Source organism: Macaca thibetana, chromosome 4, assembly GCF_024542745.1.
Source record: "Macaca thibetana thibetana isolate TM-01 chromosome 4, ASM2454274v1, whole genome shotgun sequence".
NCBI classification, from domain to species: Eukaryota; Metazoa; Chordata; class Mammalia; order Primates; family Cercopithecidae; genus Macaca; species Macaca thibetana.
This window is the reverse complement of record NC_065581.1, coordinates 31420747-31444394: the sequence shown is the minus strand read 5'-3', so window position 1 is coordinate 31444394 and position 23648 is coordinate 31420747. Positions and strand designations below refer to the sequence as shown.

The 23648-nt window shown below is 45.3% G+C and overlaps 1 pseudogene across 1 annotated transcript in view; it reads right to left on the bottom strand.

Moving 5' to 3' along the window:
- The window catches only part of LOC126953147 (class I histocompatibility antigen, Gogo-OKO alpha chain-like), a 280609-nt pseudogene extending 258454 nt beyond the window's left edge, over positions 1-22155 (bottom strand). Inside the window, exons 1-8 of the transcript XR_007725133.1 lie at positions 22040-22155; positions 21641-21910; positions 21119-21394; positions 20291-20566; positions 20078-20194; positions 19606-19638; positions 19452-19499; positions 19144-19285 (exon numbers count right to left, since the gene is read on the bottom strand). The product of XR_007725133.1 is annotated as a class I histocompatibility antigen, Gogo-OKO alpha chain-like (transcript). The remainder of the gene's footprint in view (positions 1-19143; positions 19286-19451; positions 19500-19605; positions 19639-20077; positions 20195-20290; positions 20567-21118; positions 21395-21640; positions 21911-22039) is intronic.
- Positions 22156-23648: the final 1493 nt, after the last annotated feature.

Here is a 23648-nt window from a genome sequence, read left to right as displayed (position 1 = left end):
CAGAAAATTAACAAAGATATTCAGGACCTGAACTCAGCCCTGGATCAAATGGACCTGATGAATATCTACAGAAGTCGTCACCCCAAAACAACAGAATATACATTTTTGGCATTGCCACATGGTGCTTACTCTAAAATCGATCACACAATTGGAAGTAAAACACTCCTCAGCAAATGCAAAAGAACTGAAATCACAACAAATAGTCTCTTGGACCACAGTGTAATCAAATTCAAAATAAAGACTAAGAAATTCACTTAAACCATACAATTACATAGAAATTGAATAATCTGTTCTTGAACGACTTTTGGGTCAATAATGAAATTAAGGCACAAATCAGGAAGTTCTTTAAAGATAATGAGAACGAAGATACAATGTATCAGAATCTCCGGGAAACAGCTAAGGCAGTGTTAAGAGAGAAATTGATGGCATTAAATGCCCACATCAAAAAGTTAGAAAGATTTCAAGGTAACAACCTAAAATCACAACCAAAAGAACTTGAGAACAAAGAGCAAACATATCCCAAAGCTAGCAGAAGACAAGACATAATAAAAAAAATTAACAAAGGCATTGTCTCCTGAAGGAGGCAGAGACACGAAAAACCACTCAAAAGATCAATGAATTCAGGAGGTTTTTTTTTTTTTTTTTTTTTTTTTTGAGATCTCTTGTTACCCAGGCTGAAGTGCAGTAGTGTGATCTTGGCTCACTGCAAGAGGGGAATAGCACACACTGGGGCCTTTCAGAAAGTGGACGGTTGGAGGAAGAAGAGGATCAGGAAAATAACGAACGCATACTGGGCTTAAAACCTGGGTGATTACATAATCAGTGCACCAAACTCCCACAACGCAAGTTTACCTGTAAATCAGCCTCCACTTGTATCCCTGAACTGAAAATAAAAGTTAAAAAAAGGAACTGATCTGTGTATTTTGCCTGTTGCTGAGTAGGTCTATTTCGATTATGCAAACCAGCACTGAGGAAATAATCACAGGGTGGTCAGGGGCCCACCGGACCCGCTGTGAGAACGGTTCATGGATGTTAGGGCTTCAGGTTTTCTATTCTTCCTAATTTAATCTTGCTAGGTTGTATGTTTCCTGGAATTTATCCATATCCTCCAGGTTTTCCAGTTTGTCAGTACAGAATTGTTCATAATAGTCTCTGATGGTCTTTTGTATTTTTCCAGGTTCAAGCAACTCTCTCCTGAGTAGCTGGGAATTACAGGTGCGTGCCACCATGCCCAGCTAATTTTTGTATTTTTAGTAGAGACAGGGTTTCACTTGTTGGTCAAGCTGGTCTCAAACTCCGGACCTCGTGATCCACCCACCTTGTCCTCCTAAAGTGCTGGGATGACAGACGTGAGCCACTGCGCCCGGCTATCCAATCTACATTTTTATTGATAGTCACCCACCTGAATAATGACTTAAATCCTGCCGTTATTTGGTTTCAAGCTTTAAGTTCATCTAGTACTCCAGTAGCATATGTATAAATGTTAGGATCAAAAAACTCACAGGAACACTTTTTGTACTACGATGCCTTTTTAAAATTTTAACAAAAATGCCATTTAAAAACATTTTTTTTGGTGAATGAAATGCCAGGGCGAAAGAGCTAGCCAATTGAATTAGAGCGCAAGTACCACTCCTTTTATTTGGCAGAGTATCCCACAAAGGTCCACCACAATGCCACCATACATCTGCTTGGGGATGGATAAGGGTGGACTGATGGGTGAGCTCTTGGAAGTGCTTGACCTCACTGCATCCTGTCAGGTTTCCAAGGAAAGCCAAATTTTCTCCCTGTTGTGAGAGACACAAAGCAAATTTGGTCCCGGAAGACGGAGGCTGAATGGCCTTTGGGGGCTGACCTGCAGGGTGCTAGACCTCAGGGAATAGCACAGAAACTGTTTGACATGATTTATTGCCCCAGGCTGTGGGGTCTTGGAGCAGAGCTACCATGCAGTCCATTTCTGGTCTATTACAAGACCATTTGAATGGAAAGGGGACAACCTGGGCCTTTGGTCTGCCGTGTGCCCAAGCATAACTATCATTCTTATTTTGACTGTGGATGGAATATTTAATCCATTCCAGCCAGGCATTTGCATCCTGAGACCCTGTTTCAATGGCTAGAGTTTGCCTCAGGTCTTTTACTTCTACTCTCATTACTTTGGTTTTGTCACTGGGTACAGGTGGGGTGATGGTTTGAGGAAGATGTGATAGAGAGGTGGAAGGGGCAATAAAGCAGATTTCAAAAATTCCCCTAGGATCCTTTCCTGAGATGTTGGCCCATATTCCATAAATACGACTTAATGAAGGGGAAGAGTTTTGGGATGTTGCAATAGTAATAGTAAGCTGAATAGGATTACATTGGTTATATGGACAATGAGAAGAGGCATTCCCTTTTGTAAAATGGTTATATGACTTTAAGGACTGGCAGACTGGTGGGAGCAGTCCAGCCTGGGGTTTGGTGTTCCACAGGACATCAGACCAAGTATAGCATAGGGACTCTGTTTTAAGGGGACAAGAGTCCCATTCCCACCAGTTAATACAACTACTATTTTGGGGGTTATCATGATCTTTACAGGAATTTGCTGTATCTTTCCAATCTGAGGAGGTCCAAGAGGGACAAAGATATTTATCTGAGGCAGTAAGCTGTCTTTGGTCCTGTAAATTTCCACAAGACATGACTAGACACGCATCAAAGGTAATAATTTTGGGCAAACTTGATCTAGTTACATTAATGATGAGATGGGGGCAGTTAAGGGAAAGAAAAGAAGAAAAAGAGATACACAGATTACGTTTTTCTTTTTATCGTCACTCTGGTGGGAGTCGACGGAGTAACGGTCCATGTCTCTGGAGACGGGAATGCCTTCTTGACTCAAGTATAATGGGTCCACCCTTTCTCAGTGGTCTGAACTGCTGTTTCAGTCGTTGTGAGCACCAGATAGGGTCCTTCCCAGGTAGGCTCGAACTTTCCCTCTTTTCAGCCTTTGATAAGGACATGATCTCCAGGTTGATGCTGGTGGGCCAGGAATTCAAGGGGTGGAGTCTGTGCTAGGAGACCTTGAGTCCTGAGGGAAGAAAGAGTGGAAGACAGACAAATACATAATTTCTAAGGAACTGATCTTTTGTTTTGTTCATAGGAAGGTCAGTAGTAGTGTTTAGATAAGGTAACCCATAAAGCATTTCATAAGGAGACAGGCCAAGATCCCTCTGAGGGGCAGTTTGGATTCTTAGTAAAGCAATGGGATGACATTTTGTCCGTGGTAACTGAGTTTCTAAAATTAATTTGGTTAGATGATTCTTTAAAGTTTGATTCATTCTTTCTACTCTCCCTGATGAAGGCAGAGGCCAGGAAGTATGATATTCCCATTTTATCCCTAATACTTGGATTAGTCCTTTAATAATGTGTGCGGTAAAGTGGGTCCCATTGTGTGAATTAATATTCTGTATTATTCCAAACCTGGGTATGATATATTCTAATAGGGCTTTGACCACATTGCTGGCTGTTGCACTTGGAAAAGGGATGGCTTCTATCCAGTGGGTGGATAGATTGGTGGGTAAGATGATCTACTTGCCATTCTTTTACCTTCTGTCTCTATGGATTCCGGTGAGGTGGTGTTACCGGTGAGTTTTTTTGTAAGCAGAATATAGTTAGATCATGTTTTCTACCCATTCAGTCATTCTAAATCTTGTAAGTGGAGAATTTAATCTGTTTATATTCCAGATTTTTATTAATATGTGAGGCTTTCTGCCGAGACCAGCTCAGTCGGGGAGACCCTAATCCAGTGGCACTAGAGGAATTAAAGACACACACACAGAAATATAGAGGTGTGAAGTGGGAAATCAGGGGTCTCACTGTCTTCAGAGCAGACAGCCTCAAACAGAAATTTACCCACGTATTTATTAACTCAAGCCAGTGATAAGCATTGTTTCTATAGATTATAGATTAACTAAAAGTATTCCTTATGGGAAACAAAGGAATGGGCCAAAATAAAGGAATGCGTTTGGCTAGTTGTCTGCCACAGGAATATATCCTTAAGGCACAGATCGCTCATGGCTATTGTTTGTGGTTTAAGAACGACTTTAAGCAGTTTTCTGCCCCAGGTGGGCCAAGTGTTCCTTGCCCTCATTCCGGTAAACCCACAACCTTCCAGCGTGGGCATCATGGCCATCACGAACATGTCACAGTGCTCCAGAGATTTTGTTTATGGCCAGTTTTGGGGCCAGTTTATGGCCAGATTTTGGGGGGCCTGTTCCCAACAGCTTTGTTCCTGTCACATTGTTGTTTTCTGGTTGTTTTATATGTCCTTTGTCTTTTTCTCTTATTGCTTGTCATTATGGTTTAGTGGATTTCTGTAGTAGGACCATTTGAGACCTTTCTCTTCCTCTTTTGTGTGATTGCTTTACCAGTGAGTTTATACTTGTGTATGTTTTCTTGGTAATAATGTGGAAATGTTGAAAATGTTGTCCTTTCAATTCCAGGTTTAGGACTTTCTTGAGCATTTCCTGTATGCCCTGTCTAGTGGTAATGAAGCCTTTCAACATTTGCTTGTCTTGGAAAGATAATTTCCTTTTCAATTATGAAGAATAATTATGCTTGGTTTATTACTCTTGGCTTGGCAGTTCTTTTCTTTCAGGACTTTGATTATACTATCCTGTTCTCTTCTGGCCTGTAAGATTTCTGCTAAGAAATCTGCTGTTAGAGCTGGGCAGGGTAAGATTTCTGCTAAGAAATCTGCTGTTAGAGTAATTACAGGCATTACTCACACCTGTAATCCCAGCACTTTGGGAGACTGAGGTGGGCAGATCATGAGGTCAAGAGATAGAGACCATCCTGGCCAACATGGTGAAATCCCATCTCTACTAAAAATACACACACACACACACACACACACACATACACACACAAAACTAGCTGGGTGTGGTGGCGTGTGCCTGTCATCCCAGCTCCTTGGGAGGGTGAGGTGGGAGAATCACCTGAACTCAGGAGGCAGAGGTTACAGTGAACCAAGATTGCACCACTGCACTCCAGCCTGGCAACATAGCAAGACTCTGTCTCAAAAAAGAAAAAAAGAAAAGAAAAAAGAAAAAAGAAAACAAATCTGCTGTTAGTCTATCTAATAGGGTTTCCTTTATGGGTGACTAAATGCTTTTCTCTTGCTGTTTTTAGGATTTGTGTTTTACCTTAGACTACAGAAAGTCTGATTACATGGCATGGAGAAGAACTTTTTGCCCTGTATTTTTCTCAGAATTGTTGAACATTTTGTATCTGAATGTCTATATCACTTGCTAGACTTGGGAATTATTCATCTATTTTTTCATTAAATAGGTTTTCTAATCTGGTCTTTGTCTGTTTTCTCTTGAGGATACCAATAATTTGAATATTTGGTTGTTTATATTGTACCAAATGTCACAAAGGCTTTGCTCATTCTTTTTTTGTGTGTGTTTTTGTCTTATTGAATTATTTCACAATGTATATCTTCAAGATTTGGAATTTTTCCTTCTGCCTGACCTAGTATATTGTTGGGGCTTTCAAATGTATTTGGGATTCCATATTATGAATTCTTTAATTCCAGAATTTCTGTTTTTATTTTTAAATCTATATCTTTTGTAAACTTCTTATTCATATCCTGAATTATTTTTATGTTTTCTTTGTATTTTTTTCAGAATTCTTTTGTATCTCACTGAATTTCTGTAAAATAAATGTTTTGAATCATTTATCTGGAATCTTGAAAATTTCTTTTTGATTAAGATCTATTGTGTTCCTTTGGGGTTTTTGTTTTTTTTGTTTTTTGTTTTTTGTTTTTTTTTTGCTTTTTCGTGTTTCTTTGTCCTAATGTTAATATTTTTACATCTGATATAACAGTCAGTTCTTCCTATTTTTGCATTTTGTTTCATAGTGGAGAACTTTTTCCTGAAGTTGAGTCTATGGTGTTGGCCGTGTGGGGTACTTTGTATTTGATTCTGGGTGTAGTACGTAGTAAAGTACTATGGTCTCTGTATAATTTCTTTGGCTGTAGACAGTGTTAATGGTATCTGTGATTTCTTCTGTGCATTAGGGTGTGGTTATTAGTAAGGCTGTGGTGAAGATGTGCTGGGGACTGGGATGCCACATGAGACAGTCTTCAGGCTCCAGTGGTGGCAGTGGTGTGCTGAGTGTTCCTATCTTTGTGCCCCAAGGTGGTGTATACTGGCATTTGTGTTGGTGGTTACTGGTGGGCTGATTCCTGGGCCTCTGGGTGGCTTGCTTGGATGCCAGTAGGGGCAGTGGTTGACTGGGTGGGTGGGTAGGTGGGGTCTTTGTCTCCTGGGCAGCTAGCTTGGCAGTGGCGATGCTGGGCTGATTCTCTGGGTCCCAAGCAGTGTGCATTGTTAGCAGCAGCTATGATAGGCTGGGTAGGATGCCCATAGGTGGTGTTTGTAGGTAGGTGACAGCTAAGGTGATTGCACCCAACCTCAGGTACCCAGGAGGAGTGTACAGGTGCCCAAGGTGGTGGATTGGGTAAAGGAATTCTCAGGCCCTGGGGCTGTGTTCTCTGTCTCAGTGAGAGGGGTCAATGAAGCTGTCTCTTCATCATTAAATGCTGTGCCAACTAGTCCCTTAATTTTGTTTTTGCCTAGAGGACTGAAACATTTATTATAGTTTAGGTCTGCTGGTTATTTTTTTCACTCCCTATATGTCTAAAATCCCTTCATTTGTTTGTTTGTTTTTGTTTGTTTGTTTATTTTTGAGACAGAGTCTCATTCTGTTGCCCAGGCTGAAGTGCAATGGTGTGATCTTGGCTCTCTGCAACCTCTACCTCCTCTGTTCAAGTGATTCTCCTGCCTCAGCCTCCTGAGTAGCTGGAATTACAGGTGCGTGCCACCATGCCTAGCTAATTTTTGTATTTTTAGTAGAGACGAGGTTTCACCATGTTAGTCAGGCTGGTCTTGAACTCCTGACTTCGTGATCTGCCCACCTCAGCCTCTCAAAGTGTTGGGATGACAGGCATGAGCCACAGTGCCTGGCCTAAAATCCCTTTATTTTTTGATGGCTATTTTGAAGGTGTGTTAGCTTAATTTAATCATTACACATGGTATACATATATCAATACATCAAGCAATATCTCCCAGATGTATTATAATTTGTCAATTGAAATTATACATACCTATTTGAAAAATGTATTGTTTTCTGGGAATAGAATCTAGTTTCACAGCATTTTCCTTTTAGGACCTTAAGATGTTGCTCATCTGTCTCCTCATTTGCATTGTTTCCAGTGAAATACCTGCTGTCATCTTTTTTATTATTATTATTTTCACTTTCTGCTTTTTCAATTTTCTCTTCTTCTGTGGTTTTCAACAAATACATGGATTTTTTTTTTTACCCAGAATTATAGAGTGAACTTGAGAAACAATGTATAGATAGGGCTTTTTGGCTACTGGTTGCAAATTACTAGAAACAGTCGTTTGCTACTTGTTTTATTAGGTCACAGGCTAATTTCCTCAGAGTATTGTTGTATTGAAGAATGTCATAATTCATTTTATTGGTCATCTCTAAAACCATAAAAACCCTAGAAATAAACCTAGGCAATACCATTCAGGCCATAGGCATGGTCAAGGACTTCATGACTAAAACACCAAAAGCAATGACAACAAAAGCCAAAATTGATGAATGGGATCTAATTAAACTAAAGACCTTCTGCACCACAAAAGAAACCACGATCAGAGTGAACAGGTAACTACAGAATGGGAGAAAATTTTTACAATCTACTCATCTGACAAAGGGCTAATATCCAGAATCTACAAAGAACTTAAACAAATTTACAAGAAAAAATCAAACAAAACGTGGGTAAAGGATATGAACAGACATTTCTCAAAAGAAAACATTTATGTAGCCAACAGACACCTGAAAAATGCTCATCATCACTGGCCATCAGAGAAATGCTAATCAAAACCACAATGACATACCATCTCACACCCGTTAGAATGGCAATCATTAAAAAGTCAGGAAACAACAGGTGCTGGAGAGGATGTGGAGAAAAAGGAACACTTTGACACTGTTGGTAGGACTGTAAACTAGTTCAACCATTGTGGAAGACAGTGTGGCGATTCCTCAAGGATCTAGAACTAGAAATACCATTTGAACAGTGGTCCCATTACTGGGTATATACCCAAAGGATTATAAATCATGCTGCTATAAAGACACATGCACATGTATGTTTATTGCAGCAGTATTCACAATAGCAATGACTTGGAAGCAACCCAAATGTCCTTTGTAGGGACATGGATGAAGCTGGAAACCATCATTCTGAGCAAACTATCGCAAGGAGAGAAAACCAAACATTGCATGTTCTCACTCATAGGTGGGAATTGAACAACGAGAACACTTGGACACAGGGTGGGGAACATGACACACCGGGGCCTGTTATGAGGTAGGGGCAGTGGGAAGGGATAGCATTAGGAGATATACCTAATGTAAATGACTAGTTAACAGATGCAGCTAACCAACATGGCACATGTGTACATAAGTAACAAACCTGCACGTTGTGCACAAGTACCCTAGAACTTAAAGTATAATAAAAAAAAAAATGGTCATCTTGGCTAAAGCATGGTGCCTAGAGAGGTGGTCAAGCATTATTCTGGATGATTTGTGAGGATGTTTATTGGATGAGATTAACATATAAATAGCTAGACTTTGAATAAAGTAGATTGATGTCTATCATGTGGGTGGGCTTCATTCAATTCATTGAAGGTGTAAATTAAACAAAACACTGACCTTCCTCGAGCAAGATGGAACTCTGCAGAAGACAGTGCTGGGATTTGAACTGCAGTATCAGTCGTCTGACCCACAAACAGCTGGTTGGTTTGTGTACAGCGTTTGCAAGATGAATGGACAACATCCTGTTTGGAAGTCCATCTCTTTTATCACAGAAGGTAAAAACAGAAGAGCTCTTGTGGACTTAATTGCATAGTGTTTTCTTAGCAGTGGTGGAAGAAATGAACAATGATAAAGCTCCTATGTTTTAGTTTTTACTGACTTACAGGGAGTGACTAATGGCCTGGCTATATAATTAATCAGGAGAGCAATGGGAAAGTTACCTATGAAAAGAATGCCCATATGAGGCAAGTCCTGTGGAAATCACTATGGTAATTTCAGGGGTTCATTAATGTAAGATCTGTTAATTCCTGATAAAGATTGGATGTTGTTCTTGTGGAGATCTCATGTCGAGATGTGATCCCCAGCATTATAGGTGGGGCCTGGAGGGAGGGAGGTGGTTGGATCATGAGGTCAGTTTCTCATGAATCATTTAGCACCGTTCCCTCAGTGCTGTTCAGTGCCCCTCAGAATAACTCCCTTCCAGGTTTGGAAGGTGATTGAAATCAACAAGAATTTGTCTCCAAGTGTTTGCCAGGTGCACCTGAAATCCAGCTATGAGAGCGGCTGAGGCAGAAGGATATCTTGAGTCCAGGAGTTAGATTTTAGCCTGAGCAACATTAGAGACCAATCGGGGAAACATCAAGATTACATCTCAAAAGCAACAACAACAAAAAACCCACGTTTGCTTGTGGTGATCACCTGAGTCTGTGAAATAAGTAGACATTGGGGCCTTAGCAATGCAGAGATAGGTGGAATCAAGACAGATTCCTCTTGCATTCCACACTTCACAGGCACAAAATACACATAAGAAGTGCTTTCTTTAACAAAAAAGAGAGATAGTATATGGCTATGTAGCAGATTCTTTTATGGGAAGGCCTTGAAAATACATAGCTGGCAAGTTAGACTGATACCATTAGCCCCAGGAAGCAGCAAATGGGTCTTGGCAGGAATAGATTCTCACCCTGGAGTGGGCTTTGTTCAGCTGGTGGAAGGTGTGTTACCAAACTAAACTGGGGTCCACTCACCTGGGGCAGTAAAAACAAACATCCACACTGAGACTGCAGTGGGAGAAAGGAGGGCATTTATGTGTAGGGAGCCAAACAAGGAGAATCAGGCAACTCACGCTTAAGACTCACCCTTTTTGATGACTCACAAGCAAGGATTTTTAAAGGCAGGGGCAAATTTCGGGAAAGCAGAGTTACAGGCAACATCATAAATCAATGCCTAGAAGTGACACACTGCTTCGGCCTTAAAAGGTGGAAAATCCTGATGAGGGAGCTTACAGGTCTTAGGTAGATTTAAAGATTCTCTGATTTGTGATAGATAAGGAAGCAAAGCTTCCTCACACAGCTCCGGGGGAGTAGAGAGGAATGTTCAGGCCTGGCTCGTGGGCTTGACTCTCTCGAGCCCCTCAGGAAGAAATTTAGAACAAAGAACGGCGGTCAGAGTTCAGTCCTCAGTTTCCCCTTTATAAGGTCTCCCTGTCAGTGGATCTATTAGGTGGGAATCTATATTTCTGAAAAACAACTCAGGGACATATGTTAAGATGTTATTTTTAGTTTCTGTAGAGAATCAAAGATGTTGTGACTCTAACTTCCTTGGCTATTGTTTTAAGCTATCATTACCTTCTTGTTTATAACGTCACTCACTTACTTTTTAGGGCTAGCTAGGTGCCTGGAGTTTTTCTTGAAGGAACTGAAGGTTTTTCTTTATTTCCAGGTTGGGGGGCCCTGGCAGGCTTCTAAGAGAGGTCCCTCCTTTATCTCAGATGCAAATGCTCGGAGTGCTACAAAGAACTTGAATGGGAGGTACTGCAACCATGTGGACCACTGAGTCACATTTCTTTACACCAGAAAATGCACCTGCTCAAAATGTTCAACAATGATCAGAGAGACATCCTCCTCAAAGGAAGAGTTCCATAGAGAATTAAAACAGCCAATTGAAACATTGGGTATATAAAGCAAGAGTGGGGAAACAAGCACGAAGGGTGGGCTTATACACCTTCATGAGTGTGCTCACACTTGACATGAGAGTATCCTCTCTTTTCCTGGTGGATCAGGGGAAGGTGCTGGTGTGATCTACATATATTCCTTCCCATGGTGGGAGGACACTGGAATGATGACTGTAATTCACCTCAACTTGCTTTTCTCATCCCTGATGCAGTGATCCCAGGACTAGGGCTGCAAAAAGAGTCCAGAAACAGGAATTATTCCTAAGCAAGAAACTGTAAATATATTTTATGTCCTTTATGTAATAATTTTTAGGGGTCTGTAGAAGAAGGTTTTGCCTTCACTGCATCTGGCAAAGTTGGGGCTAACACTGAATGCAGCTGTATTGCCTGGGATCAGATAGCCACCCAGTTCTCTACCTGCATAACCCTCTCCTCTATGAACTGGAATGGATGATGTGAGACAATTGCTAGAACAGTATTGGTCCCTGCAGTCCAAGCCAGCACAGCAGCAGAGCCTAGTGTTCCTTCCAAAATTATAAATGTTTAGTATAAATGAAGAGAAGGAGAAATAGTAGCTGAGGGTAAATGAATGAATAAATGGGTTATGTAATGAGGAAAATCCAATGTTACATGAACTACTCGAAAGAGGTATAAACAAGAGATGATATTGTCTCTTAGCTCGATTTTGCCAGATACCTGAAAGGGTGCAGCCATGTGTTGCTGAGACTATTCCTGTTTTTGGACTGCACTGGGATAATTGTTAATGACCAAAGATGATCCTGGTAATGTGCCAGGATCTTTTCACTGTTATGATTCTTCTGGTATAGGAGATCTGTGATTGGCCAGGCACAGTGGCTCACGCTTTTAATTCCGTCAGTTTGGGAGGCAATGGTAGAAACATTGTTTAAGGCCAGGAGTTTGAGACCAGCCTGGGCAAAATAGTGAGACCCATTTCTACAAAATATATAAAAATTAGTTGGACATGGTGGTGTGCACCTGTAATGCTATCTACTCAGGAGGCCGAGGCAGAAGGATCACTTGAGTCCAGGAATTCGAGGTTACAGTGAGCTATGATTGTGCCACTGCATTCTACCCTGGGCAACAGAGCAAGAGATTATCTCTAAAATAAAATAATAAATATTATAAAAAGAGATAAGAGATAATGTGGTCAAAACCAAGGTGCGATCTGTGTCCAATAAAAATATTTGATCTTTGTCCCTGTTTCCTCACAACCGGGTTCTAGAACATTTGCAGTCTCCTCAGTGATAAACATGACTTCAGTATGGCAATGAGATGACTGTGGGGTGAGGGGCTCCTAGATAGCTTCAGAATGGGGGCTGGTTGCCAGAAACACGAAGCTGCGATTAGAGGATTGGAACTTTTAGCCCCATCCCTAAAGTCTGGGAAGGAAAGAGAGGCTGGAGGTTGAGTTCAGTCACACAGTGCCTGGTGATTTAATTAATCTTGCCAAACAATGAAATTTACATAGAAACTTCTAGAAATTGGGTTTCAGAGAGCTTCCCAGTTGGTGAGCACATCTGTGTGTCCACGTGCTGGGAGGGTGGTGAACTCCATCTCCACAGGGACAGAGGCTCCTATGCTCAGAACCCTTCCAGACCCCACCCTGTGCACCTCTTCATCTGGCTGCTCATTTGTATCCTTAACTGCTGTGGTTTGAATGTTTCCCCAAAAAAGCATCTGTTGGATATTTCATCCCGAATGCAACATTTTTAAGAAATGGGACCTCTGAGAGGTGATTGAACCATCAGAGCTCTGCCTTCATTAATGGATTAAGGCTCATCATAAAAGGACCTCAGGCTGTCAGTTTGACTTCCTTTTCCCCCTACATCTCACCCTCTCTTGCCCTTTTGTTTTCTACCAGATACAGTCCCTTGATCTGGGAATTCCCATCCTTGACACTATGAATGAAACAAATTTCTGTTTGTTATAAGTGATCCAGTCTCAGGTGTTCTGCTATAGTGGCATAATTTAAACCAGGGGTCACTTACCCCCGGGCTGCAGACTGGTAGAAGTTTCTGGCCTGGTAGGAACCAGACCGCACAGCAGCAGTTGATCAGTGGGCGAGAGAGCATGAGCATGACCACCCGAGTTCCGCCTCCTGTCAGATCAGTGGCCGAATTAGATTCTCATAGGAGCACGAACCCTATTGTGAGCTCTGCATGCGAGAGATCTAGGTTGCATGCTCCTTATGAAACACTAATGCCTGATCATCTGAGGTGCAGCAGTTTCATCCAAAACCATTTCCCTCTGCCTTCCGCCACCTCCACTCGTCCATGGAAAAACTATCATCCACGAAACTGGTCCTGCATGCCAAAAACGTGGAGATTTAAGCTATAAAAATAAAAAAAACTGCAATACTGAGTGTGAAAGGAAAGTAAAATTTCAGGACTCCCAATTCAGTATACCGAAGGGAAAAGTTAAGTTTGGAGACTGAGTGATGGAAAAACTGCCTTTCTTTTGTTCCTAAACAAATAACTGCGAAGATAGATGACCCCATATCTCCCCAGGTGGCCTCCCTCACAAACTGCTCACAAGATAATTCCTTGTGGACCCCAACATGTTTACTCTAAAATGGAGTTTTGCTGACTTTCCCTCAACAATGTAAATTAACAGGTTATCTTCACAGGCACAAGACAAAGACAAGACTGGACATCATCCCTTCACCCACCCGGAGACAAACGCATATTTGAGTTTTCTACCCAACGTTTACTTTATCTTATGTAAAATGCAGATCTACTGAGCATGAGATGAATGCATAATTGACTGTTTTTTCTTCTGCTGGCTGCTCTTTCCCCTATAAATATTGAAGTCCTCAAAACTCTGTTAGGAAAAAGCATGGGCCACAGATACTACAATGATTTGTGTCTCTGTTTCCAAGTTGCATCTTCAGCTTGGCAAAATAAACTTCCAAACTGACTGAGACCTATCTCAGATGTTTTTTGGTTTACATGACTATAGCAACTTCCTGAGTTCTTTGAGTTAATGTAAGAATTCTCAAACCTTGGGAGATGAGAGACCCCTGACTTTGTAGCCATGATAGACAGAAGTGCAGGTAACCTGGGACTCGATACTTGTGACTTGCATCTGAACTGAGGAGAGTCTTGTGGGACTGAGCCCTTAAACCTGTGGAGCCTGAGGTGAACTCCAGGTAGTTAGTGTCAGAATTGAGTCGAAATCTAGGACTCCCAGCTGCTGTTGGAGAATCAGAAAGTTATTTGGTTGGAGAAAAACCTCATCACCATCCCACAGAGAGAAACTCAGAGTAAGAGTAAGCAAGTACACCTCTATCTTTTTGGTCCCAGAGGAAAAGATAGACAAAATGTAAGCATTTATTTCATGTCCCTAATCTACTAAACACAGGTTGCTACCAGCTGTTCATTGTCCAGACGTGGAGTGGCCCTACCTCTAACCTAGAAGTTAGGATTTTTTAGGCCTTTGAGGGTGTCACGTAAAAACTAATAAATGTTAGAGATTCTCTCCCCAGAAATATTTCCATACACAAGAAAATATAAATATTAATATAAAATATCAGTGTGGACTCAGATCCTGGGAGATCTTACAATCCTAGGTGTTTTACTCCTAGTAAGAGACAAAGCCGAGGGAAACTGTTTGAATAATCATTTTGCTATCACACAATGCCACTCCAATAATCTAGAGTGTGAACTGGGATAGACCAAAACTTGATGTAATAACCTATCCTCAATGGAATGGGTGGAAACATGTTATTTATTAGTCACTGGTTCATTCAGACACTCTGCGTGCCTGCCAGGTACCAGATAAAGTTCTCGACCTGGATCACTGCTCCAAGAATTAAAATTTGTCACTTTTCCCCACCCCTCACACTCCAGCACTTGAACCTTCTTATTACATCAGAATTCCACACTGTCAATGAAAAGAGTCAAACTCGGTAACATATTGAAGAGATTTATTCTGAGCCAAAAATGAGTGACCACATCCTATGACACAGTCCTCAGGAGACCCTGAGAACATGTGCTCAAGGTGGTTGTGGCACAGGTTGGTTTTATACATTTTAGGAAGATATGCGACATCAATGAAATACATTTAAGCTATACATTGGCTCAGTTCAGAAAGTTGGAACAATTTGAAGCAGGCAAGGGTTGTGGGGTAGTGCTTCTGGGTTATAAGTAGATTTTTAATTTTTCTGATTGGCGATTGGTTGAGTTACTATCAATAGAAAGGAAATGTCTGGGTTATGATAAGAGGTTGTGGAGTCCTAAATTTTCTCATGCAGATGACGCCTCCAGGTGCCAGGCTTCAGAGAGAATAGATTGTAAATGTTTCTGATCAGATTTAAGGTCTGTGTTGATGGTAAATGCTGGTCAGCTTTTCCTGAATTCCAAAACGGAAGACGGCATAATCATGGTGGCTTGAGCCAGTCTTTCAGGTTAACTTTTGAGCACCCTGGCTGAGGGTGTCCATTAAGATGGTTAAGAGTGGGTGGCTCTAATGTTTATTTTTGGTTTACAACATGTAAAACGTTGAGAGGGGACAGAAACCACCTCCCTCCCTGGAAGAGGACAAGACTCCAGTCACCCTGCAGTTGATCATGGACATGAGTCTTAAGCTCCACCAGTCCAGTGACCACCTGCTGAGGAGGTGTCGTTGTCTCAGGTAAATACTAAGGGTTTGTCATCTCATGCCAAGAAGATGAAGGACACTGACATATGAGGAGTGAGTTTAGGAGTAAAGGGTTGAATAGGTAAAAGAAAGACAAAGGGGAACAACTCTCTTCTTGTGAGAGAGAGGGGCACCCAAAAGGGAATTCGGGCCTGAAATGGGAGTGCATTGGATTTTACAGGCAGGCTTGAGGAGATGGTGTCTGATTTATGTAGGGCTCACAGGTTGGTTGGACCAGTCGTGATATTTACACAGTGCGTGTGGAAGGCTGTTCACCCCACCCTCATCCTATTATGCAAATGGGCTTCCCCTTGGCCGGCACCATGTTGTCTGCTCCTTACTGTAAACGTGCCTGGCAAAGAGAAGGGAAGATGGAGTTGCCATTGTGAACATGCCCAGTCCCAGGTGTCCTATTCCTATTGGTACAGCTGCTGGCATTCACCCGTGCAAGCTTCCAGCTTACTTGTCTATGTCTGAAGCTTGATATTACAGGCTGCTCCTTGTTAGAAAATAAAATAGTTTGGAGCCTGATTTTCATTAAAACTCTTCCGTACCCTCACTACCTGTCTAAATAATTTCTTCTTAACTGCAGTATCACTGCCAGATTGAGCCAGAATGAGGTGACAGAGAGGCTGGGACTGTGCAGAATGCATTTTAGTAAAGAGGGCTGAGTGACAGTAGTGATGTCCAATTTCCGGGTGCAGCAGTGACATCTGTCCTAGCCTCGGGGTCCAGTGTCCAGCACCAGGTGTCAGAGGTGTGAGCAGTGGCGTCTGTGCTCAGCAGCAGGGGCAGTTGTTCCTAGGAGGGACCTGATCCAGGGTGGGCTGTGGATTCTGTTCCTGGACGTGTAGTTTCAAGCCTGCTTCTGTGGCCTTTCCCACAATAAAACTAGCCCCCAATACCAGATATATGACTTTATGTGTACATTACAGAAATTTGTTTTCCATAGTTTGCTCCAAGAAGTGAGTGGGAAATGAGTCTGTGGGCCGGTGTCAGAGAGCGGCATTCACAGGTGTTCTTTGTGCGAGAGCCGCATCCTGAATTCTCTACCTGGCCTCCACCCCACTGTGGAGAGATCCACAGGGAATGTCACATCTCATAACTGATGACACACATCCTCCCTTTTCTTTCTGTGAGAAAAATCCTCTTTTAAACAGAGTTTGAAAACCCACCCCACCCACCCACCCTGGGCATTCTCTGATCTCTGATCTCAGTGGTTCCTGATCTGGCTGAGCAACAGGATTGCTGGCGGGGCTTAGAAAATACTCAGGCCACTCCCCAGAACCCTTGTCTCAGAGTTTTATGCACAAGACCAAGGATTCGTTTATATAACACGCCCTAGAGGTGAGGCTGATGCTCAGACATGTGGCATCCTGGTGTTCTTGCTACTCCAAGTGTGATCTGGAGACCAGCAACATGAGCTCCAGCCTTGTTATAAATCCAGAATCTCTTGCTCGACTCCAGACTTCCTGGATCTCAGCACCACGTCTGGGTGATCCCTGTGCACTCGGGAGTTCCTTGTCTAAGCGTCCTCTAGACTTGGGGTCAGAACTGTGGAGTCTGCTCTGGGTGTGGTCTGATCACATCCCTTACAACTGGAGGTCCAGGGTTCAGTCCTTGCCCTCATTCTTTTCCACAGTCAATCACTCCCTTGGTGCCTTCATCCATGCTTGAGGTTTTAAGTATCATTTATATGGTATGAGCTCCTAAATCTATTTCTCCTGCCCAGTCTATTTCTCCTTTCCTCTAAAGTCTGGAGTTGTCTGTCCAAATTCCACCCCAGCTCCCTCACCTGCATTCCTAGTAGACATCTCCACTGAGTGCCTGTGATGCCCCCTCCTCAGTATGCTCCTGCCAGAGTCTCCCCATCTCCACTGACAGCAGCTCCACCCTTCCTTCTACTCACTCATTTTACAACTATGGGTGTCCTTGATTCGTCTTTCTCACACCACAGATACAATCTACTGGCAAATGCTGTGAGTTCATCTTCAAATGCATCCAGAATCCCCTCACGTCCCACTCTTTCCCCTGCTCACACCCCAGTCAAGGTAACTGACATCTCCAGCCTGGAATACTGCACTCGCTTCCTACTGTTTTCCCCTCTGTCTCCTTCGTCCCTCACCTCTCAATTCTGTTCTCAGCACAGCAGTCAGAGATCCTTTTAAAAGAGAAGTTATATCATGGCCCTCTTCTGCTCAAAACTGTCCTCTGACTCTTCATCCCACTCAGAGCAAAGATCAAATCCGACCCCATTTCCCTCAAGCCCACCTGCTCTGGCCACACCTCTGACCTCACCTCAGTTTCTCTCTGTCCAGCCCTCCTGGCCTCCTTGCTCTTCTGGGAACACAGACACCTTCCTGCCATAGTGCATTTGGACTGGGGGATCCTCTGTCTGGAAAGAACTTCCCCAGACATCCTCACGTCCCTCAAATCCTTCCTCAGAAGTCACCTTTGCAACAAGGCACACACTGACTACCCAGCACAACAGCCACATTCTCTGTCCCCACTGCCCACATCCTGGATTACCTGCCTCACAGCACTTACCACCTTGTAGCAGTTTCCTGCCTTACTCTGGTTATAGCGTATCTAACTTCTGCCTCTTTCCACTGGAACATATGCTACAAAAGGCCAGAGATTTTTCTGATTTTATTTAAATGGTGTTACCCAGATGCAGAACCATTCTGTCCTATGGTCAATGACAAAGGTCAGTTGAATGAATGATCACTGTAGAGCACCTCCCTATTCTAAAGGCAGCATCTTTATTAACATAGCCTTAGGCCAAATGCTGTTTTGTGGCAGGTACAGCACAAGGTCCCCTCACACTGAGATAGAGGCCGCCTATGTTTTTCTCAGCAGTGCTGCTTGTGTGCCCTCCCTCCCCCATCCCTCTTACTACAGCAACGCCCCCCGTGCCCTCTACCCCAGCACACTGCAGCACACAACCAGGTTCTCTCTTCAGGAAAGAACAGTCCTTGAAGATAGGTCCAATTTCACAGACATAAGTCTAAATTAGACTCTGCTTTATGGATTCATGAGTTGGGATTGGATTCAGCGCCAAGATCACTAGAACCAAGGCAGGGAGAAAGGGCAGGAAACCAGAGCAGAACAGAAGCTCTAGAAGCAGGGCAGGAGGTGAATGACTCTGAAAATTTGTCTCAGAATGCACAGAGACCCCGTGTGCAGGGGAAGCCCTGGGCAATGTCTGAGCCTCTGTGGTCACAGCTCCCGCTGGACAAGTTTCCACTGAAGGGACAAGGACGATGGGGCAGTGAAGGTGACCCAGCTGAGGACTGACCAAATAAAGCCCATGAAGAACTGAACAGCAACTAGGCACAGGCCCAGTCCACATTCGGCTCCTCATAGCCTTCTCCACCCCCACCTGCAACAGACTCAGCACAGCGAACATGTGGATTCTGGAAGGTTCTCAGGTCTTTATTTGCTCTCTCAAATTCTAGGAATTGACTTATTTAATTAATCCATCAACCTCTCATAGCAGATATTTGAGAAAACAAATTTATATTAGATTCTTATTTTCAGTAGGGAAGTAAGAAGGTGCAGCTCAGTGCACATAAAGTTGAGACTGAGATGGAGACATCCAGCCCCACCTCTCTGGAACAGGAAAGATGACTCGGGGAGAAACACAGGTCAGCGTGGGAACAGGGGTCACGGTGGACATGGGGGTGGACTGTCCCTCCACCTCCTCACATTATGCTAACAGGGACACAGACACATTCAGATGCCTTTGCAGAAAGAGATGCCAGAGTCTCTTCAAAAGGGAGGCGTGAAGAAATCCTGCTTCTCAGTTCCACACAAGACAGTTGTCTCAGGCTACAGAAAACAAGTCATGAACAAAAAAATTCAAGTCAGTCATGGTAAGTGATGACACTCTTAACAGCCCACCACACACTCGAAACGTTACAATCAAAGAATCTCCATTACCCAGGCCTTTCCCCTCTGCCCCCCCGTCCCCCACTCTAGACCCCAAGAATCTCACCCTTTAAAGCCGTGAGAGACACATCAGATCCCTGGGAACTGTTGCTGGCTGGGGTAGAACAAAAACAGGAGCTGGTCAGAGCCCGCAGGTGACATGGGACAAGAGGAATTATAGGGTTGGTGAGCTCCTCCACACTCCCACCCCCACCACTTACACGTAGCCTGAGAGTAGCTCCCTCCTTTTCCACCTGTGGGAAGAAAATATCCTGTGAGGAGGCTGGGAGGAAGCAGGGCCATAAGATCTTAGAGGAACCTCCTAGTCTTGGACCCTAGAGAAATTTCCAGAACTATGACTACAGACCCAGGGCAGGATCAGGGAACAGGAGGAAAGCAGCTGTGTGTCCTGGACAAACTGCCCTCCCAAGGTCTGTCCTTAGCAGGGACCTTCCCCTGACTCGTGAATGCTGGAATCAGGACCCAGTACCATAATCATCAAGGTGATACATCTGTCCTTCATTGTCACATTGCTACACAAAAGAGTAAGTCCTGGCACACAGGGTCCCAGGCTGGGTTAGACCCTGTGTGGATGCTGCTTCCCAGGAATGAGTCAGGGAACACTTCTACCTGGGGCTTGAAACCCCCAGAGGGACAAGAAAACCCAGACCCCACCCCACACCCCTTCCCTACCTGAGTTCTTCCTCCCCCACATCACAGCAGCGACCACAGCTCCGGTGACCATAACTGCTAGGACAGCCAGGCCAGCAACAATGCCCACGATGGGGATGGTGGACTGGGAAGATGGCTCTGGGAAAGGATGGGAAGGTGAGGGGCCCTGACCCTGATCCAGAAGGGCTCCTGCTTTCCCTGAGAAGAGACATGACCCCTCATCCCCCTCCTTACCCCATCTCAGGGTGAGGGGCTCCGGTAGCCCCTCATGCTGCACATGGCACGTGTATCTCTGCTCTTCTCCAGAAGGCACCACCACAGCTCCCCACTTCTGGAAGGTTCCATCTCCTCCTGGCCTGGTCTCCACAAGCTCAGTGTCCTGAGTTTGGTCCTCCCCATCCCGCTGCCAGGTCAGTGTGATCTCCGCAGGGTAGAAGCCCAGGGCCCAGCACCTCAGGGTGGCCTCATGGTTAGAGACGGGATGGTGGGTCACGTGTGTCTTTGGGGGATCTGATGGAAAGAGTCAGAAAATTCAGGCGCTTTGCATCTCTCATGGGACACCCCAGCAGCACCCATGTGACCACCCTGAGAATGAACAGGACAGCTGGGGTGGGGGAGGGAGCATAGAACCCAGACACCAGCCTGGACACAGGCATCTGGGATAATCTCTTATTCCTTGGAGAGTTCTAGTCTCTGAGGGAGGAACAGGGACTTCTGGTCCTGACCTGAGTGGAGGCCAAGGGACTCAGAAAAGCTGGAATCAGACCTTCAAACGCATTTAGTGTGAGGCAGAGAACAAGGCCTTAGAGGAAAATTCACGGTGCCCAAGGCTGCTGCAGGGGTCAAAGGGGACTGTCTTCCCCTCTATGTCCTCAGAGACGTCATCCCTTAATTGTCCTAGAGAGCAGAGGGGGCCCTCAGAGGAAATCAGGAAAACTCATGCCATTCTCCATTCAAGGGAGGGGACATTCTAGCGCTGCTCCCATTTTCCTCCCCTCCTCATGGGAGGCCATCCCGGGCGATCTAGAGGTGATGAGGAAGGGTCCCCACTGCCCCTGGTACTTGCGCGCTGCAGCGTCTCCTTCCCGTTCTCCAGGTATCTGCGAAGCGACTCCACGCACTCGCCCTCCAGGTAGGCTCTCCACTGCTCTGCCTCATCGGCCGCTTCTCACTTCCGCTGGGTGTTCTGAGCCGCCATGTCCGCGGCGGTCCAGGAGCGCAGGTCCCCGTTCAGGGCGATGTAATCTTTGCCGTCGTAGGCGTCCTGGTAATACCCGCGGAGGAGGCGTCCGTCGGGTCCCAGGTCGCAGCCATACATCGTCTGGATGGTGTGAGACCCTGGCCCCGCCCCCGCGGTCAGCCCCGCCCACCGAGCCCCGCCCCGCCCCGACCAACCCGCGAGGATTTTTGTCCTCAAGTGAAAATGTAACCGGGTAAAGGTGCCTGGGGCTCTCCCCGGTCGAGGGTCTGGGCGGGTCCCGCGGCCTCGGGGCGGATCTCGGACCCGGAGACTCGGGGAGACCCGGGTCGTCGGTGGGGGATGGGGAGGGGTCGTGACCTGCGCCCCTGGCCGGGACCACTCACCGGCCTCGCTCTGGTTGTAGTAGCCGCGCAGGATCCCCAGGTCCGCTCGGTCAGTCTGTGCGTTGGCCTTGGCGATCCGTGTCTGCTCTTCCCAATACTCCGGCCCCTCCTGCTCCATCCACGGCGCCCGAGGCTCCTCTCTCGGACTCTCGGCGTCGCTGTCGAACCGCACGAACTGCGTGTCGTCCACGTAGCCCACGGAGATGAAGCGGGGCTCCCCGCGGCCGGGCCGGGACACGGTGGTGTAGAAATACCTCAAGGAGTGCGAGCCTGGGGGCGAGGAGAGGCTGAGACCCGCCCGACCCTCCTCCCGGCGCGGCTCCCCGGGTCCTGCGCCCCCGTCTGCGGTCTCCTCGCTCCTCCCCGCAGAGGCCGTTTCCCTCCCGACCCCGCACTCACCGGCCCAGGTCTTGGTCAGGGCCAGGATCCCCGAGAGCAGCAGGAGGAGGGTTCGGAGCGCCACGACCCGCATCTCGGCGTCTGAGGAGACTCTGATCCCGGGTGGGTGCGTGAGGATTTTACAACTGAGACCGCGGCGACGCTGATTGGCTTCTCTAAACATCCGACACCCAATGAGACTGGGAACTGGGACGCGTCACGAGTATCCTGGAGTAAGGACCCGACACTGTTGGGAGAAGAAGTGAAACTAGGGGAGTGGGGAATCCCCAACTCTGCGCCTCCCCAATGCAGACAAGGCTCTCGGAGCCTGAGACCCTGAGAGCCACGCCCAAGACCTGGGACTTCGTCCTGATCCCTCTTCTCCTACACCAAGCCTCTTTGTCACACTGTCTGCCTGAGTCCTGGACAAGGATCTGTCTGTGGAAACCAGGGAGAGACCCCCCAGGCCGCGCCCAGCCCCTTCCCCTTCACTGCTCGTCCTGGAATCCCCGACCCTGAACTGGACCCCCTGCCTCCCACTCCTACCTCTCCGCTTGGACCTTTGTACAGAGAAACTCACCACGGGGAACTTGATGCCAGAGAGTGAGCTCGCCCTGGGAATGGAGGTGGAGAGACAGGGGTTTTCTCTCTAAACCTGGTGAAGTTTTGTCTGAAGGCACCACGTAGAGATTCTCATAGAGACGAAGTTTCCTTTTTGTTTATTAATACAGTAGGTAGCACAATATTGGTAATCCCTGAATGATTAGAATTCCAATTTGTAAAAGACCTGTGTCAAAACAGCATTACAAAGCTCCTAAGTTTTACTTTCCCAGATTATGGATCTGTGACTGTGGGTTGTTGCATTTAAAATTACGTTCATTCCCTAGCCCGAGTTTCCCTGTGTGAGTCCAGAACATCTCCTGAACACAAAGAAGCAGGGTTTGTTACTGTCTATTGCAACCGGGAGCCTGTAGTCATCACCTCAAAGTGCGAGTGCTCCATGCAGACCCAATGCTCTTCACCGACGCTCAAGCACTGCCTGTTTTCCTGAACTCTGTACATCTAAGCAGTGTGCATATTTTATCTGGACACTTGGCATTTTTGTAACTCTTTTTTTTTTTTTTTTATCATAAGGAGCCAACTAGTTTTTAGGAAGTCCAACAAAATGTATTGAATACCGAATGCAAAGAACCCCCTGCTAGGCTCTTCCACTGCTTTAGAATTCTTTCCTCTGCTCCTTTTCCTCACCTCCTGCTTCTCCAGCCCTTCTCTCTGCCCCTCTCATCCCTCACACCCCCCCTTCCCTTAGTCCCCGCTACCCTGCCACTCCTGAATTGTGGCACTAACACTGTCCCTCACCTCCTGCCCATGTCTGTTCTCCCCACAGTGCTCAGCGGTCCTGCTAATGTGAGCAAGGTCCTGTCCTTTCTTCACTTAACAATGGTTGGATTTTGGTCTACCATTTTGCTATATGCTTTCAAATTGTCTCGTATCTTTTTTTTTCTGTTCCTCCTTTGCTACTTTCTTATGTGTCAAATAAACAGTTTTTAGTTTATGGTTTTAATTCTCCTAGTGGCTTTTGGCTATATTTCTTTACACTAGCTTTTTATTGTTGTAAGAATGGAAACCC